At 43.5% G+C, this 16,937-nt stretch overlaps 1 pseudogene; it reads right to left on the bottom strand.

Moving 5' to 3' along the window:
- Positions 1–8,594: 8,594 nt before the first annotated feature.
- On the bottom strand, positions 8,595–13,802 carry LOC136364525 (bone morphogenetic protein 2-like; annotated as a pseudogene).
- Between the last annotated feature and the right edge of the window lie 3,135 nt (positions 13,803–16,937).

The following is a 16,937-nucleotide window of genomic DNA, read 5'->3' as shown; positions in this document are numbered from 1 at the left end:
GATAGGTCTATTGGGCCCTACAAATGGCCCACGTGGTGTGCAGAGCAGGGCGGGGGGGGGATGGAGAGGATGAAAAGAAAAAACCGTCATTTCTCAGCAAACGCCAGGAATGTGAACGGCAGCAACACAATCCCATTATTTTCAGAGCGCTGGCGCTCCGGGGCTCGCAGCCCCCTGCGTGTCCCCCCCGCCCCGGGGTGCCCCTGAGCGCTGCCCCGCCGCCCGCACCCCGGCGCTGCCGGAGCGCCGGGTAATTGCCGCCGGATGGGTTTTGGGGGGCCGCTCTGCACACGCCTCGCCTTTCCAAGCGATCGTACCACGGCAAAGTTTGATTTTGTTCGCAGCGAGGGGTCTCTGGATTTATGCTCGCTTCCCGTCTGCAAATGATATGCGGCGGGACCCTTCGCAATTACTTTTAAAATGCATCCGAGACATAGGCTCAGCGGAGAGAGATGGCCCTTGCCTCAGCCCGGGTGAAAATTAGACTTTAAAGTACCCAGATGAAATTTTCAAGTCAGGGACGCGGGATTGGATCAAATCACATAAACTGCAAAAAAAGCAAGTATAATGGCGCATAATTGGTTCTGTAATAGCATTACACAAGGATAATAGCCTGTTATGGCCCCCTGCACATTAAGTGCTTCCCTGGCGTAAAGCCTTTATGATATTAAAGGGGGAATATAATGATATTTTGGTTATTAAATGCGTGTAATTAATTTATGCACCACTGAAAATAAAGTTGGTATTATGACCCACTCAAGATGCATCAGAAGATGTAAGTCAGACAACTGTTGATAAGTTCTGGTGTCTATGTTTCGTCTAGACTGCTGATTTTATTTTGGAACTATTGCTTCTCCAGCAGACTACACAAATTTAATATTTTATAAAGATTGTAATGTTCTGTGCAGGAAGGGCGAGCAAATCTACACAGGCTCTCTTAGATCTGATGGGAGTTTAAAGACAGCACATTCATACCAGAGCAAAGGAGATGGATACAGGCAATACAGGTGCAGAAATAGTGATTTTGAAGAGATGATGTCTTTGGAAAGTTGATTCTGTACATATGATCTCATTAAATAAACACTAATAAGCCTTAGAAATATCACCTGCTCTGTCTTTTACATTAAGCGTAGATGTGGAAATTCCCCTAATGCATATTCAAGTTGAAGTTATGTTTCCATCCTGTGAAGCATTATTTTAGCAAAGCAAGGCAAAAATTAATTTTACTTGAGATACAAATTGGTTTGATCTGATCCTATCTTACCCATTCACTTACAATTTTAGCATAGTAGTAACAGGTGTAGAAGGCTGTCTGTTTTATGTATGTTTACATGTCTACACACACACTTTTAGGAATATCTCTGACAACAGATATTTGCTCACCATCCAGGCAAGTCTCTGAGCAGTAAAGTATATTATGAATTGAGATGGCTTTTACATCACCATGCAAGATCATAGACCAATGTTCTGAATCTGAGTGCACTTCATAAAATAGCAGCAAAAGTTTTAGGTCAAGCAACCTTAAAAAGAAGGCCATAGCCCAGAGGTGCTGCCTGGATCTCCCCAGCCAGTCTCTCCCTCTTGAGCTTTCAAATCCACAAAGGGCCAGTACCATAGGATCCCTGTGCACAGAGACAGATGTGCCTTTTTCTTTCTCTCTGACATCAGGAAGAGATGAGTGAGATAGTGCTTTATCATAAGAACCCCTAATAAAATAATAATAACTTCATTATGGCACTCTCAGGCCTTGCTCTAGTCAGGGGGCTGCATTGCTTTTTTGGCTCCAAGACTCACTTTCCCCAGCAGTTTGAAGCCTGCAAGTTCAGCGTATTACAGGAGGGAGAGAAGGCGGAATGGAGCACGGGGAAGTGCTCCAAGTCGCTGTTTTTTAAATAGAAACAGAAGAACCCTGAGCCGGTCGAGACTCAACTTTCTCCCAAGGACCAGGAGCTGCAAAACAAGGAGATAACTAAGCAATATATAATCCCCCACCCCTCGCCCGCTCGGTGTCTGTTTAATTTTAATACTCGAAACGCGGGGCTGACATAATTAAAAGTTAGCGCCGGGGAGTCCTGGGTGCTGCTCGCGGGCGGACGGAGCGCCGGGGCGGCGGCGCTTCAGCACCACGGAGAGCGCCCGCGGCTCCGCGCCCGGCCCCGGGGAAAGGCCGCCGGCAGAGCCGCTCTGCGGCCCTCCGCGTCCCCTGCTGCCGACTGCCCTCCTGCCAATCTGGGACCACAAAAATATGCAGTAAGTTGTTTGGGATCATGTCTAGTATTCCCCTGGTAGTTCCTCTGATCCAGCTACCAAAGGCAAGCACTAAAACCAAGAATGAAATAACATAGAGGGCTACAATATTTCAGGAACACTCCCCCCCCCACACACACACCTTTTAATGTAAAGTCCTTAATGTCTCCGTAATAGACATAATTTTTATTACTATTATTACTGTTGTTATTACTGTGACTATTGGGACATCAATATTAGTTACTAGGTCTGCAAGAGAAAGTCCAAATAAGTATAATTGTGGATAGATGCTGTGCTGATGGTGTCTGTCTTAATGCAGAACTGTTCCTGTGCTGCACACACAAACACACTTCTTCTTATCTTTCACCCATGAAAACAAAACCTAGGGCTGAACTGCTGAGCAAAATCACTGAATGGATATTTTCCTTGGAAGCACTGAGCTTTGAGGGCATCATTTGTAAAACTCAAGGAACAGTTCAGTTTGATGAAATGGTACTCTTGGCTTTCCATGCCCAAATGCTTCCTTTCTTGTGATTCTCAATACCTGACCACAGAAAAAGGCTAGCAGCTAAAAGGTTATTTTACCCTAATTCATGTGCAGTAAAATGTATTTTCCAATTAACCAAATTTGCCGATTTGTCCCGCTTGGACACTCTTATAATTTATAATGTAAAAGTGTTCTTTCTTTAGATAAAGACCAAGGTGACTGCTTTTAATTTTCTGTAACCTCTTTACACTTGATGTTCACCAGACTCATAATGTTAATTGGCTTCATATACGGATCATCAGTTTAATGAAGGAATAAATCCTATGTTGCTTTATGTCCCTCTGTTTTAACAATGATTGCTTTAATGAAGAATGTGACGTGTTTGAAATCAAAGCTGCAGGAGACATTAGAGGGGTTTTTTTTTTATGATGACTGAAATGCTTATTTAAAGCTAAAACCATGAGGTTTTCATATTTCAAAAGCTTTTCTTGAAATAATTTTCCACGGAAAATACTGACACATTCTCCACCAGAGAACTCTTTCTTTGCAATTATGGGCAGAAACTGAGAATAGCACAGTCCTGTAATATAAACACCCCAATTAGGTTATGAAATTATCTCTAAGCTGATTTTATATCACTGCAGTTTTCATTCAGAGTTTAAGTAAAACTCCCAGTGAGTTATAAGTAGTTATCCCTGCCTAAATAAGGAGTATTTCAAGGTAACTAATAAACCTCTTTGTCAACCCACTGTATTTTCACTGTTCATGGGTAGATGAAGAAATTTACAGGGGAGAAAGAATTGTCAGTTCATACACAAAAGCTCTAGATTGCTGTAGTCTATTTTTCCCCATGGGAATTTTAGGATTTCAGAAGCAAGGGTAAAATGTAATGAAACATGGGTACTCATAGAGGTAAGGTGACTGCAGATCAGAGCATCAATTAGGTCAAGCTGGAAAGCAGCAATTAGACCCAACTGCATGTGCTGGTTACAGTAGCTACAACAGGTTTAAAATGTGCAAAGCAAATGCATTCTGCTAATTGAACTTTTATGTTCCTAGTCCCATTTATAATGAAAGTAAGCCTTCCTTCTCTCTCTTCCCTCTGCCCTTAAAGGAGACTTCATATACTGGTGTGTATATACTGGTATTTATATACTGGTATATATTTTCTTCTCATTTGACAGCTGTTGTTGACAGAAATTACATAACCTTTAGATAAAGGAACATGCAACATCTCTAATCAGAGCCTGGGCAAGTGCTAAGCAACCAATTGGATTGGAGAGTAATTTCATGATATGGCAAAATAAGTGCTTGAGACAGGAAGGGATATTAGCTTAAATTACATACCACTGAGAAGTCATTTGGTATGCCAGGCCTGATCCTATGATCTCTTGTCTTGTTCATGTCCCTGTGAGTGACATACTCATTCAATCCAGACTGCAAAATATTCACGTAGGTACACACAGACCTTCACCACTGTCCTCCTCTTAGACACAGTGTGCATGTTTCCTTTCAGAGCTGGCCAGGCCGCTGTAAACACCCTGTGAACAGCCCATAAATCACTCTTGCCTTCCCTCCCAATGGAAAACAAGATACCTTGTGGCACCTCCAGTGGCACACAAGAGTAGTCTACCAGGAGCCTTCCTTGGTATCCACTGTTCTCTGCCAGGAGCTGTGGCTTTACCAAACCTATGCTTACCATTTCAAGTGACTCAGAGCCAGGATGAGGCAAAACAACGCTGGTTTCCAGGGAAATTGTCTGAGTTTTTTAGTGAAGATATGTACTTCTTCCCAAGATGCTTCTTCCCAGATAAAACAAGTCTTCTAATCAGGAGCTGTGAATAAAGACTTTCAAGAGAAGGTCTTTCCATCTACGGCTTTTGAGGACACAACTGCTTGGCCACAAACATTGGCTCAGCATGTTTAGCAGAAAATTTAACACAAATGAAGAGGTGATTACCATGTGGATCACAGTAGAAAGTCTATACAGATTTTTAAATACACACACCAGTTTTGTGCTGTCTAACAATTCCATGTAACCTGATGGTTAACCAAGCAAGGTTTCTGTGAGCAGCATATCGCTAAGCGTAACAAGGCCTCAATTTACAGCATCACCAAATCATGGCTTCAGTTAAATTTTAGTCACTTCTCAGTATCAGGTAATTTTCTCAGGGAAATTCTGCAGCTTTTATTTTCTACAATAAAGCAGACCATGATATAACTCTGAATAACGGCAGTTAGTATATGCATGAATCTAAAGCTGCACACTCCTGTGACAACAGAAAGTTAGCAGTCCCCTTTATCCTGTGAATGGCTTCTAGCAATAAACCCAACAGGAAGAAATAAAACATTTTATTAGCTGCTTTAATGCACAATTGTCTCATTCACCAATGGTAAGGCAAATTCACACCTACTAACTACTCTCCTTGGAGATGAGCTGCACTCCAGGCCAGGAGCGAAGTGGACTAGGTGTGACATAGTTTTGCACAAAGCCATTGATATGCACCCTCTGGATGTGGCAATGTTCTCACATTAGCCCGAGCACTCCATCTCAGTTCCCGGTAAGTTGAACCATCCCTTGGGATGAACCAGGAGTGAAGCTGCCGCTGAACACGAATGCAAGTGCACACAGGTGTACATAAGAATGAACCCACATGTACATATGCATTTGCATGTGCAATCTGAAAGGGGCTGGTGATAGTCTGGAGGGTTTGGCATCTGTGGGAGAGCCCTGGAATTTACCATAGGCACCCAGCCACTCCTATTTCCCGGAGACAAACTCCAGGACTATGAATAAATACTGTCCTCCATGGGTTTTTCAAATAATTGCCCCATTTGCTATGAGAAGAACAGAACCACAGTAATTACCCTTGGCAGTCTGGAAGAAACACTGAGCATTCCTAGAAGATTGCCTCATACCAAACAGCATTTTCAAGCCTGCGAGTGGATAGAAGAGAGCTTACAGCCCTGCTGTTTTCCAGTTTCCTCAGGGCAGGCACATAGAAGTTTTCTCTTCCTCCCCGACACAGCACCCCCACCCCCGCCCCCTCCCCTCAAAAAGAGGAAATCACCTCAGATCAATTTCCCCAAGCCCATACCCTTCTGACTTACATTGTCTGTTCCAAGACACCCTCAGCATATCCTTTCCCCTGCTTCAGTGTCAAGAAGCACCTTCCTATCATCTCTACCTTGTGAACACTACAGAAATCCCTTAAAACACACACTTCTGCAAAGAGGAGAGCACTCTTGTGAATTTGTTCTGTTTACTGTTGGCTCTCTCCTACAGCATACTCAGACCCCACTGCCATATCGTCAAGACATGGCTCAGTGCTCTTCTCACCTTAAGGAGCAGAGTGTGACCACATACCTCACATGCCTGGACCATTTTAGTTCCAAACTGGGACCAAACACTGTCATGAGACTGAACATAACCCTTCAGGTTTACCATGAGTAAGATTTTCTTCTTATTTTGGAATTTTTACATGTTTCAGTTAATGAATAAGAAGAAAATTCACCTTTATTCTAAAGCAAAACAGAAAAAAAAAAAAAAGAAAAGAAACAAAAAGGAAGAGCCTACTTGTGCTTAATTGTTATTCTAATTACAAGTTGTGGTGTAGTGTAAATTTTTTCCCTTGGCATTATTATGAACCTCATTTCCTCACAAAGTCCAGGATAAACAATTCCAATATATTTTGTTTTAATTATCAGGGTTTAATGGGGCATAATAAGACTAAGTTGAGTGGTGCAGAAAAAAAAATAATTTAATGTGTGCAAAACTACCTAGTGCTCCTAGCTTGCCTGTGCATATTTCACCTATTGTAGGGCAGCACTATGTTAGCTAACAGTCAGTGTGCTCATCATTCAATTATTAACCATACTTGCTTTTCAGTAGAAAATTTGCTTTTCTTTTTTCCTGGCATCTGAAGCAAGAAGAAACACATTGAGATATTCTAGGGAAAACAATGGGCAGTTCTCTGGGTTGAGCAGTCAAGGACGAAGCTGATACACAGCTGATGGTGCTGGGAGCATTTGTCATGCATGGACAAAAGATGGAATGTTGGACACAGAACCTGCCTCTGCCAATCTACTTAAGATGCTGCCAGTAAAAACTTCTGGCTTCAGTTCTTAGGGCCTCTACCAAAAGAGGCAGATAAAACATCAGCTGAAGTTAGAAACAACCTCCTCCAAACTCTCTTTGTAGATGCATCTTGCCACTCCCAAGGTGTGGTTCCTGTAGAGTTAAAACACCACAGGTACTTCTGCAGTGAAAAGGGAAAAGTGCAAAGGAGCAGCCTGGGAAATTAAACAGTAAAAAGATATCCTTTATCGCCCTTTTTGGTTCCCAAGGTCCCTTTGGCAATGGAACTGAATCCCACTGCTGGGTGTGGCTGATGCAGCTGTTAGAATCACCCTGCTACCAGATTTACATTCCAGTTTACCAGGGCAACCATATACTAAGATCAAAATGCTTTCATTTGAGGAATAACTACTGGCCCCTCCCTGAAGGGAAATATGTCTATTCTTCTTATCTGTTATACTCCTTGACACAGAGGACTTAATACAGTACCCACTGAAGCCATGTCCTCTCCTGTGGAAAATTATTTGATTCATGACTCTAGGAAAAGAGGTTCAAAAACAACATACCAACCATACCACTGTTACCTTACATTTATTTAAAAATTAGCATTTTTTAGTACAGATTAATTTAATAAACCCCAAGTGTTTGGATCTTAAATAAAATAAATTTATTATAGACATCAGTATTTACAGAAAGAAAGACACTACATTTTCTTTTTCTTTTTTTACCTCTCATTGGAGTGAAAAAAATCTCCATGAAGATTCTGCCCATGGAAGATGCCACATTCTGTGAGAGGCCAATCTCCTTCAAGGGTTAATGGAGACAAGAAACCTACCCAGGCTTAAGATACCACTCAATGAATTGACTGAGGAGCAGCAATGGGCTGGTTACCTGCATGAAATTGTAGCAAGACTGGAAGGACTCAAGGGTCCCCATCCAAGCCTATGTCCTCCTATTCTTCAAAGGGAAGGGAATCAGCAAGTACATTTCACCAAACTCGCCTCTGACACCAGACCAGGCCTTATCTAGCATATTCTCATGGACCTCCAAAGCTTCATGGTTTTCTTTCCTCTTGCTAAACCATGAGGATTCTGACCCAAGCTTAGGATCCCACAGTACAGCAAATACACACAGGCAACCTCTGGTGCCACATACCCTAATAGCCATTACAGAGACAGGCACTGGCATCACCATATAGAGTTGCAGGCCTGAGTTATAAGCCAAGTATGCTGGTTTCCAGACAAACACTGATCTATGGGCTCCTTCACAGTGGCTAGCAAGTCCCATGGGGACTTATGAGGAGGTCTCTCCATTTCATAGAGCTGCACAAAGCTCAGGGGAAGAAGTCCTGGTAAAGCAGGATCTGCAAGTGGTAGAGACCTCTGAAATTAGCTCTGGGGAAATACTTATCCTGAAAGCTCAAAGTAGGACTGCACATCCCCACTGCATCATGCAGCCAAAACTCATTAAGGTTGTACTACTAAGACACTTGCATCCCATCTTGTATAGAGGCCGGATGCCATGCCTCTCAAATCAATGGAAATTCTGAGCTTTGGTATACAGAAAAAGACCTTAATTTGATTTTAATTAATTAATGTGTTTCAACTCCTTCACATTGCAAGTTTCCAATTTTAATAGTTTCCTTAGTGTACAGGGTCTCAAAGAGCTCCACAGAGGTCTTGAAATCCACAGCTCTTAAGACACCAGCCACCTTCCCATACAGCCATGGTGGTGAGAGGAGAAGGATTTGAAGCACAGACCAGTTTATGTCTCTCGTGCCCTGCAAACTGAAATCTCCTTTGGTATCTTCAGTGGCAAATGGGGAACTGCATCCAGGTACACATCAAATGCAGAGAAAAAAGAAATCTTGCTAATGACAACCACACCTTGTTGCCACCATGTCTTTATAATTTTTAAGGACAACGTTCTGTTTGTCATCAAAGTAGAGAAGATTGAGGGACTTCAGCTCGTCTGGCACACAGCAGGGCATGCTGACTTCTTGAGACAGTTTCAGTGTATAGACAATGGACTGAACTGTTGCATGGTTTGTTGCATTTAGACTTTCCCCCAAGGGGAAGATGCAGGATCCCTTGCAATAAAATGCATTGTATCCACTTGGGTGAATAATCCATCCTGACCAGCCAATAGCATGGAAGTCTACATAGAGCTCCCTTCTGTGACATGCTGTCAACGAGCTTATGGCAGCTGCAGCAGCTCGGGGTCTCCTGCTCCTGCTGGCACTGCTACTCTCCACGACACCAGTGTCACGAGAATCACGTGAACCATCAGACTTGGCAGGGCTTGCTTCTGATTCTGAAAGGAAGTTGTATGTTAATATTTAAAATAAAGTTCATTTACTAAGTACAGTATTCTGCATGAAAATCTATTAAATAATTCTACATCAAGGTCTTCAGAGCAATTTTTAAAATGGCGCCTGACCTGTGAATGTACCAGAAGGGGTGTGTATTTAAATGGCATTTCAGACATACTTCCAAATCAGTCAAATCTTGTGTTTCACTCTGTGTCTTGGAAAAGCCCCATTTCAGCAGAAATAGAAAAGAAAAATGCAATGACCTACCAAATGTTCAGTGAACTCCACAGTCCCTCTTCAGGACTGAATCTGGTCAGATTGGTATTAACTGTCTTCATACAGCCACTCCTACAACACACATTATTCTGGGCAGTGCTAACAGAGGATAGAGATCACATTCTTTTTCTCTCCAGTATTCTCCCAGGAACTCTACCTATCCCAGGAACCCATACCCTATACATATATTCTGCATGCAGAATGTGCAGTAACCTGATAATGTGTAAAGTAACATTGTAAAAAATATATTTTTCAAATTTCTGATCCTACAGAAAACCATCACCAGGTTTACAGAACACTGCTAAAGAGTGAAGTGTACTGACAATAGGATGTTTTCCTAAAGTATCTTCTGCGAAGCCCCGAGGTCCGTGGAGATCCATGCACACGACCCAAAACTCATTGATATGTAGAACAATCTGTGTGGTCACTCACCACTAACAACGGGCAAGTCTAGAGTTTCTTTGTTAAGAAATTTCTCAATCCTAATACAGTATCCCATGCAGGGCTTGATGTTCATTGAAGTGAATCTAGCATTTCACTATTTATTTTTATTTGGAAAACAAAAATAAACAGACCAGCTTTATTTTAATTTTTTAATTTTACTTTTAATCAAATTCACCACCTACTCCTTAATATCGCCCTACCTAGCTTGTTTCTGATATGCAAATACAACCGTCTACCAGAAAACCTGGAAAGCCAGAACAGCATGATTTTTACCCCTCCTTCAAGCTTTTGCTCTTGGTGTTTATCAGGCCCTAAAATCCAGCCTTAGCTGTTTTTACACCAAGGCCAGTGGGAGAGGTAAGATACTGTTTTGTATTTTAAGGGACAAGGGCGTTGTCTTTGGCGAAAGCAGCCTTTAGTCACAATGCTAATTAGTCGCTGAAGTGAAATAGGTGCTTAAAAAGCAACTCAAGGACAGAGAAGTTCAAAGTGCTTATTTAACTACCTCTTTCACCCTTAAAATCACACTTAATGACTCTACTTACAGATACTTTACCGGAATCTCGACAAAGTATTCCAGGTCACTGAGGTTTTTTCAGTCTAAACCTAACAAAAAATTTTCATTCAAATTTCACCACCACAATAATAATATAAGTAGTTCTTAAAAAATAGAACCTCCTACCCCTTTACAAACTAAATAAACCAGATTCCCCTTAGGATTAATGAATATTTCTGGTGCAGACAGTTTTTGTGAGCGGAGAAGCAACAGGATGCTGGTGACCTACTAGCAAGGACTATCAAATCGAATTTCGATCACTGACAAAGCTGAACTTCAAACCTGTTCGGTACGGCAAGGAAATAACTGAGGTTAGGTCTACATGAGGTAGCAGGAGGTAACAGAAAACGAACAGGCAACCCTGAAATAGTCTAAAATGCACTTACTTGGAGCAGAGGGTACAAAGCTGTGAGACCTCCGTTTGTTACTGTTCGTGAAGAGGACAAGGAGAGCATTCCTACTCTCCTGCGAAGTGCCCTGGCGCTTGGCAAATGTAACCACGTCGTGTTTCATTCCATTCTTGGAAACATGTGTCGTAGTTATCCAAAAGCCGTGGTTGGAGCTGCTGTTTCCAACCCACTTGGAAACCTGGTGAAGACAGGGAAAAGAAAAAATATTGTTTCAATATTCTAATTACAGCATTATGATTAAACAATATTTATATTAGGAAACGAGAATAGGCAACAACCTATGAGAGCATAAGGGCATATAACAGAAGTGAGATAACTGTATAGCTGAGACTCCATTGAGTTTAATATTTAAACCAGTAATTCAACACTTAAAAATACAAAATAACATGCATTCCCCAAAGCTACATTTACAGAAAGAGAATTAATTTCAGAGAATTTAGCAGTGAACACTTGAGTGCAGAAGTTAATATTAAAATAAACTCTGACTTTGAGCAGAAATTTATTTTTCATAGCAATCTCAGCACAGTATATGAACTCTCCAGACTTTTCATACCGGTAAGACTTGTGTAAATCTAAAAACCATGTCATTTGAAGAAATTCACAATCGAGCAAATTTACTTATCTAGTTGTTACAATTACACACTGAACAATTAGGCCAGGCCATTCTCTAGCAGGAATATAATGATTTAAGATAGAACTCAGCCATTCATCCAAACATGATGTTCAGTCTGATCATAAAGCTTAGGCAATGAAAAACACCGTCCCAGAGCACAGCTTTAAACCTCGTCTGTGTTCTTTTGCTTCGGAAAGGCATTCACCTACTGTTACAATTTATATACAAAACAAATCTTGAAGCTCACAAATACACGAGTCTATGGGGAAAGTTGAACGACAGGCAGTCCAACCATGATAAACTCTGGAAACACAACGCTGAAGCATCCTGCTCTACAGAAGTGCTGCCAGAATAAAAAGGAGAAATGAAAACCTACTCTTAGTACACAACCAATGCCAAGGTTTTAATCACAACGACATATCTGGCCGGCTGTCCCTCCTTTCACTAGGTTTGGGTTGCTCAATTCTCACCGTGTTTGTGCTCCTAGCAGCTCATAAACACTTCTTTAATTCAGGTAGCATCAGGCCTATTTTTATCGGCAGAGAGAAAGCATCTCCCTCTGTTGCTGTCCTTCTGCCTGAATTGACCTCAAACCCCAGCTTAATGGCAATGTTGGAGTTATAAATGTCACCTTAAAACTTTAGAAATAAAATTAAGTCAGACTTCTCTGCTTACTGTCTGTGTGACGTTGAAGACTTCCCAGCCTTCCGTGTAGAGGGACAATAGTCTTGATGCAATAAGATGTTTTTTCTGTGGCTTGTTTTCACTCTCCAGGAGCTCATACACTTCCACCTAAATAACAGCAATATACAACAAAAACAACAAGATATTAGTTTGATTGTTCTTACAGCAAAATAGGAGGATGAAGATTATGCAGGTTTCTGCTACATCACAGCTGTAAAACTTCACCGTCATTCTAAAAGAGGTAAAAAGTAGATTTTGGACAGTTTAACAGAAAAACAGTTATCATTACATACGTCTACTTCTAGATGTGTACAGAAGCAGGATACCAGACTATAGATACTAATGAAAAATATCCTCACCATCCCTATCCTGTTCTGAACACCTTATACCATCAGTCTTCTGTTCCTCCACATACCTGTCTTCAGGTCTGCAAAAAGTCCAGTCTCTCCCTTTGCCAGAGGAATAGATACACTCAAATTTCCTTACCCATCCTGATTTCCCATGAATCCTTGGCTGCTATTATTTTTTTTTTCGGAGCAGCTCCAGCAGATAAATTTCAATTCGAATTTAAAAACATTTCAAATCCAAGAAAAGTACAGTTTGATTTGGGATACGTCTGACACTGGTATCTTTAGGGACAGCTCACAGCCATAGCACCAAGGTCAGTGTAAAGCCAAAGTCAAAACTTCACATTATTTCTTTGCATGCTGGATGCAAAGAAAAAATGAGGATGACAAAACAAAAATAACAACAACGCAGGTTTGTGTGATACGTAGTTGCACTGTTTATTTTCAATATTAATAACAAAGATAGCAGAATTAAATGTTTAACTATTTCCCCACTTACTTTGCAGAAGTGTTGCACGTCGGACCTTCTGGACCGATGCGTCCTCTTAAGCTTGAAGACCCTGAACTCGGCTTTCAGCACCTGCTCGCCCTTCTCCATGGCGCTGATGTCGAAGTAGAAGTGGTGGTGGTCCACGTGAACTGGAAAAGACCCTTCTTTAGGAACACCGCCAGGACCCCCCGCACCCGCCCGCCCGCCGGGGGAGTCACCGCGGGGATTCACCGCGGGCTCGGCGCCGCCGGCCCGGGCCCACCTCGGTCCTCGAAGCTGCGCACCACGTCGCCCTGCAGCAGCCCCGGGCCGCGGGTGATGCCGTTGGCGTCGGCCACCTTGTTGAAGAGATCCACCATGAACTGGGGCGGCTTCTTGCGGGGCAGCACGTCGGGCGGCAGCTCCTCGATGTCGAAGACCTCCCGCAGGCGCTGCAAGGCGGCGGCCAGCACCTCGTCCCAGGGCTCGGGGCGCAGCGGCAGGGCGCTCGCCGCCCGCAGGCTCAGCAGCCCGGCCAGGCAGAGCCACAGGCACGGCGGGCGGGTGGCCATGGAGGGCTCGGCCGGGCCGCCTCGGGGGCGCCGCGGCCGTGACCCGCTGCGTGAGGGGGCGGCGGCCCTTCCCCGGGCCCGGCCCGGCTGGGCGCGGCCAGGCCGGTGCGCGGAGCGCCGGGGGGCAAAGGCCCCGGGGCCCTCAGCGGCGCTTAAGGGCTCAATGGGGCATCGCCGTGCGCTCGTCGGCATCGGAGCGGCCGCCGGGCCGGCTCGGGGGCTCGGGCTGCCGGGGGAAGGGCCAGCTGTCGGCGAAGAGCACCGCACTTGAAAAACCCTTATCCTTTAAATCGACCGTCTTTTTTCTTTTCTTTCTCTCTCTCTCTCTTTTTTTTTTTTTTTTTTTTTTTTTTTTTTTTTTTTTTTTTTTTTTTTTTTTTTCCGAAAAATGCTATGATTTGGAGATTGCTGAGCCCAGATGATGTTTCCTGTCTTTGCCGCAGCAATAAAAAGTATACTGAAACCTGGGCGTGAGCTTCTGTACCTCCCTGTCTCCGTAATGCCCGGGATCCCCGGTACCTTCCCGTCTCACACAGCCTGAGGAATGCCTGGGATCCCCGGTACCTTCCCGTCTCACACAGCCTCGGGAATGCCTGGGATCCCCGGTACATTCCCGTCTCACACAGCCTCAGGAATGCCTGGGATCCCCGGTACCTTCCCGTCTCACCGCCCGCGGAATCGCCGCTGCGGCGGCCCCGGTGCCGTGGCCTCGGCCGAGCTGCAGGACGGAGGCTGCGGCTCCCCGGGCTCAAACTCCGGCCCAAGGGGAGGACGCTTTAAGGACCGAGTCCGCGGTTCTGCTAGTGCAGTGCAGTAAGAACAGCCAGCCTTCGAAACATGCAGGGATAGGGGCAGGAATACACATTCTGACGAGCTATTTTAAGGCTTAAGGATTTTCCAGAGTCAACAATCTTTCAATAATTTGCCTTTTTTTCCCACCCATTGGTTGATGAAGGGGATTCCACACCCCCAAAGAAATACTAAAACAGAAAACCAACCCAAACGAACCCACCCCAGGCCTAAGGATCCTGCACAGCCGTCCTTTTCAAGGCAGTCCGACAACTTACAGAGGGGCTAATAGACCTTCCTGATGGTTCATGCAGCAGTGCCTGTTCTGCTTGTGCCATGATGTGCTGTGTCCTCTTTCCAGGCAGAAAATTATTGGGAGGTATTTTGTGTGGCAGATAAAAAGGAGTACTTGCACTGAGCAACCAGGTGGATCCATAGGAGAATAAGGTGGGGACAAAGAGTCCACAGATCCACACAATCCCAAATTTTTGCCCCATGAAGTGCAAAAGACTAGTGGAGGAAAATGAGAAGCAGTGACGGGTTAATCAGACCAGTGTAAAGAGCACTGTTGCTGCACATAAAGCTTCAGCCGACTTTGATCATCAGAATTCTCCAGTTGTCTTTCTAAGGGCTGCATCTATCTCAGCTCAAGCCTGGCAACAGTGCTGGATAAAATATTACCCATTCAGCTACCTACCTGCCTGAGAGCTTGGAAAGAGAGTAGTAAGATCAGAGAAATCATCACTAGACTGTTTTTCAGTCAACCTAAAAAGCTTTGCTTCCACTCCACTGCTTCTTCATATGCTTATCCTCACAAACCCTACCCTGCCCTTGGGTCTCTTCATTTACTCCCAGTATCCTCCCTCGGCATATACCTTCACTTTTACTCTCATGGTGCTGCTTCCAGACATTAATGCCTGGGAACACATAGCTAGGGTTCCCAAAGAACCTTAACTCTGCCCCAGAGGCAAAGATTTATGAAAAAATCCTCTCTGTTTAATATAAGCTGGGACCACAAACAACGAAATGCCTCTATCATAGTGCAACTGAAGAAATTTCAGCCTACAGTTAGCCAAACATAACCCACTGAGTGCTGTGTTCTTTTATTTTCATATTTCTGATTAGGCAAACAACATAATGAAAGCCTCTCTCCCTATTCCTTTGTAAGACTGCATGACTCACCACTTATGTAAGCCTTGTGCAGGAGTTGGTCATAGCTCCTCTGGTGATTCTAAGTCCTGGTTTGCAATTAGTGCAAGGCTTCAACCTCCCCGTTCTGTACAATAAAAATAGGTTCTCTCAACTTATGTGTTGTGAGCAGAGTGGCTTTGGGAGCCCAGGAAAAGCTGGGAATTTGTAGGGAACTATGATAGATAAAATTTTAGGTGGATTCCCTAGAGTTCAGCATTGGCATTGCTTTCCCTTCTCTCTCAAATGACTGGATAAACAGCTTGTTGGGTCTGAAGAGTTCACAACCATCTGGCTTTCAGGTATAGCATTTGGGTAAGAATGGGGGTGTTTATTATATGGCCTGCCACATCTATGTTGAATATAGGATAGCAATACTGAAAAAGCATGGCTACTGCATGGTAATATTAGTGGGCACAGCAAACTTGGGGAGCCTTCATTGTGCATTTCAGAACTTTATCAAGTTGGGACTGAAGGGCAAGTCCAACCCTGCCTTTCAGAAAGGAAGAGCTCAGGTCAGAACACACCCTCCCTTCTCTCATTTGTGTCGCATTAGCATGAACAATAAGAGCTCCTGGGTAGAGCAGGTTGGGAGCTGCTTCTTTCTTAACACAGCTGCCTGACACTTCCTAGGTTTTCTGTGCTGTTTCTAATTTAGTTCCTAATTTAATGTTTCTCAAAAGGTCTATTCTTTCTGTGGAAAAGGTTACTTTTCTGCCCTGTGAATGAAATGGTGATGCTCTGCAGTCTTCCCCAGGTTTTTCAGGCAGAGAGCAAGAACGCGAGGTATTTCACTCAGTTCCATAGCAGTTTAGGCCCATTTAAAAAAGAAAAGAGGATGGCCCTTGTATGAAAGATGTCAGACTCCTCTTCACTTTTAGTGGTAGGAGAGGTAGCAAACCACGGCCACCAGAACAAGTTAAGAATTATTAAGGAAAGCTTTATCTACTAAGTCTCTGCTGAAGGCACAGGACTGTACCTCATCAGCAATACTGTGTGAAGTAGGAGTGGTGACATCACCCCAGAGCCTAGAATAGCAATCTCGTGAGGGCTGGGTAGATGGAGAGAGCCACTGAGTTAGTAAGCATTTAGTATATTCAGCATTTAGCCAGAATGTTGGAACATGGACATTATAAATGGCCCTAAGTAGCAAAGTGTTTTTACCATGTATCTAATATATAAATACCTCTCCCAGAGGAGATAAACTCCCAAGTGCAGACTCACCAGCACATCCTGACTCCTAGACATGTGCTCTATGCAAGCCATTCAAAAACTGCACTCTCAGCGACTGTCTATGATAGTTTTGTGTAAATTAGAGTTGCTGAAATAATAATCTAGACAATAAAAATACCCTATTACCTGTTTTTCCAACCAGGAGACTTCTTTGTACTGTGCTATCATTTCCTGAAGCATTTTTGAAGGACCTGAAAGATGCATTGCTTCCTTCTAAAGACTGCATCAATCAG

This window comes from Sylvia atricapilla, chromosome 8, assembly GCF_009819655.1.
Source record: "Sylvia atricapilla isolate bSylAtr1 chromosome 8, bSylAtr1.pri, whole genome shotgun sequence".
Taxonomy (NCBI): domain Eukaryota; kingdom Metazoa; phylum Chordata; class Aves; order Passeriformes; family Sylviidae; genus Sylvia; species Sylvia atricapilla.
The sequence above is the reverse complement of the archived record's forward strand: the minus strand, read 5'-3'. Positions and strand labels throughout refer to the sequence as shown.